General features: G+C 48.3%; 1 pseudogene; it reads left to right on the forward strand.

The window, feature by feature from the left end:
• Nucleotides 1-225: 225 nt before the first annotated feature.
• LOC142046636 (uncharacterized) lies at nucleotides 226-2,343 on the forward strand (annotated as a pseudogene).
• Nucleotides 2,344-2,753: the final 410 nt, after the last annotated feature.

The following is a 2,753-nucleotide window of genomic DNA, read 5'->3' on the forward strand; positions in this document are numbered from 1 at the left end:
TTAGATCGATTTAACCCTGCACCCGTCCACACGACGAAGCCGTTATTTTTGACTTAAAGGGCTGTTAAAATCGATTTCGGTACTCCTCCCCCAACGAGGGAATTAGCGCTGAAATCGACCTTGCTGGGTTGAATTTGGGGCACTGTGGTTGCAATTTGATGGTATTGGCCTCCGGGAGGTATCCCAGAGTGCTCCATTGTGATTGCTGTGGACAATGCTCTCAACTCAGATGCACTGGCCAAGTAGACAGGAAAAGGCCCGCGAACTTTTGAATCTCATTTCCTGTTTGGCCAGCGTGGCAATCTGCAGATGAGTGCAGATCTCATCAGCAGAGGTGACCATGATGGAGTCCCAGAATCGCAAAAAAGCTCCAGCATGGACCGAACGGGAGGTACAGGATCTGATCGCTGTATGGGGAGACGAATCCGTGCTATCAGAACTCCATTCCAAAAGATGAAATGCCCAAACATTTGAAAAAATCTCAAAGAGCATGAAGGACAGAGGCTATAAGAGGGACCCAGATCAGTGCCACGCGAAACTTAAGGAGCTGAGGGAAGCCTACCGAAAAACCAGAGAGGCAAACTGCCGCTCCGGGTCAGAACCCCAGACATGCCACTTCTATGATGAACTGCCATTCTAGGAGTTGCAACCACCACTACCTCACCCCTGTGCTTTGACTCCATCAATGGAGTAGCACGCAACAGGGATGCGAGTTTTAGGGACAAGGAAGATGAGTAGGGTGAAGATAGCTCACAGCAAGCAAGCGGAGAAACCATTTTCCCCGACAGCCAGGAACTGTTTCTCACCCTGGACCTGGAGTCAGTAGCCCCGAACCCACTCAAGGCTGCCTCCCAGACCTGCCAGGCGGAGAAAGGGCTTCTGGTGAATGTACCTTTGTAAATATTATACATGGTTTAAAAGCAAGCGTATTTAATGATTAATTTGCCCTGGCATTTGCGGCCAGTACAGCTACTAGAAAAGTCTGTTAATGTGTCTGGGGATGGAGCAGAAATCCTCCAGGATCATCTCTATAAAGCTCTCCTGGATGTCTCCCAAAGTCTTTCAAAAGGTTTCTGTGGAGGACAACCTTATTCCATCCTTTATGGTAGGACACTTTACCATGCCAGGCCAGTAGCACGTAGTCTGGAATCATTGCATAACAAAGCATGGCAGCATATGGTCCTGGTGTTTGCTGGCATTCAAGCAACATCTGTTCTTTATCTCTCTGTGTTATCCTCAGGAGAGTGATATCATTCCTGGTCACCTGGTTGAAATAGAATGATTTTATTAAGGTGACATTCAGAGGTTCCTGTTCCTGCTGGGCTATTTACCTGTGTCTGAACAAAAATGTTCCCCGCTGTTAGCCACGTGGTGTGGGGAGGTGTGAAGTGACCATCCCAGAGAATTGGGTGTGTGTGTGGAAGTGTGTGTGGGGGGTGTTAGTCAGGTTTATGCTGCATGTTAACCTGAAAACCGCAGCCTCTCTTCCTTTTAAATGGCCAAGCCATTTTAAATGGCCAACCCAACGGCTGCTTGGTATGAGAAATGAGGGTGCTGCTGTTTAAAACCATTCCCACATGTTATGAAGGTTAAAGAAGCCAAAAGACTGTGTCTTTCCATGGCTGCCTGCAAGCCAAATTCTGTTGCCTGGCCCTACACGAAAGATTTCTCACACCAAACCGGAATACTCTCAATAAGAGGCAAAATGTGACCTTGTACCGAAAGCACATGTGCTATGTAATGTTAACAGCAAGGTTTACCATGAGAGAGTCTACTCATTGTTCTCTAAAATGTGTCTTTTTGACTCCCACTCACCCTTTTTTTTCCTCCACCAGCTGCAAATGTTTCAATGCTCACACTATCTTCTCCTTCCCAGAGGCTAGTGAAAATTAGAAGGCGGAAAAAACGCACTCGCGATGAAATGTTCTCTGAGTTCATGCAGTCCTCCCACACTGAAAGAGCCCAGCAGAATGCGTGGAGGCAGACAATGTCAGAGTCCAGGAAAGCACAATATGAACGCGAGGACAGGTGGCGAGCTGAAGATAATAAGTAGTGGGCTGAAGATGATAGGTGGTGTCAGCTTGCAGACAGAAGGCAAGAGGCAATGCTGAGGCTACTGGAGGAACAAACTGATATGCTCTGGCATATGGTTGAGGTTCAGGAAAGACAGCATGAGTACAGACCGCTGCTACAGCTCCTCTGTAACCAACCACTATCCTCCCCAAGTTCCATAGCCTCCTCACCCAGACACCCAAGAACGCAGTGGGGGGCCTCTGGGCGCCCAATCACTCCACCCCAGAGGATTGCTCAAGCAACGGGAAACTGGCATTCAATAAGTTTTAAAGTGCAGTGTGACCTTGTCCTTCCCTCCTCCCTGACCCATCCCAGGCTACCTTGGCAGTTATCCCCCTATTTGTGTGATGAATTAATAAAGAATGCAGGAATGTGAAGCAACAATGACTTTATTGCCTCTGCAAGTGGTGATCGAAGGGGGGAGGGGAGGGTGGTTAGCTTACAGGGAAGTAGAGTGAACCAAGGGAAGTGTCATCAAGGAAAACAAACAGAACTTTCACATTGTAGCCTGGCCAGTCATGAAACTGGTTTTCAAAGCTTCTCTGATGCGCACTGCACCCTCCTGTACTCTGCTAACCGCCTCGGTGTCTGGCTGCATGAAATCAGCCGCCAGGCGATATGCCTCAACCTCCCACCCCGCCATAAATGTCTCCCCCTTACTCTCACAGATATTGTGGAGT

Source organism: Chelonoidis abingdonii, chromosome 3 (genome assembly GCF_003597395.2).
Source record: "Chelonoidis abingdonii isolate Lonesome George chromosome 3, CheloAbing_2.0, whole genome shotgun sequence".
Lineage (NCBI taxonomy): Eukaryota > Metazoa > Chordata > Testudines > Testudinidae > Chelonoidis > Chelonoidis abingdonii.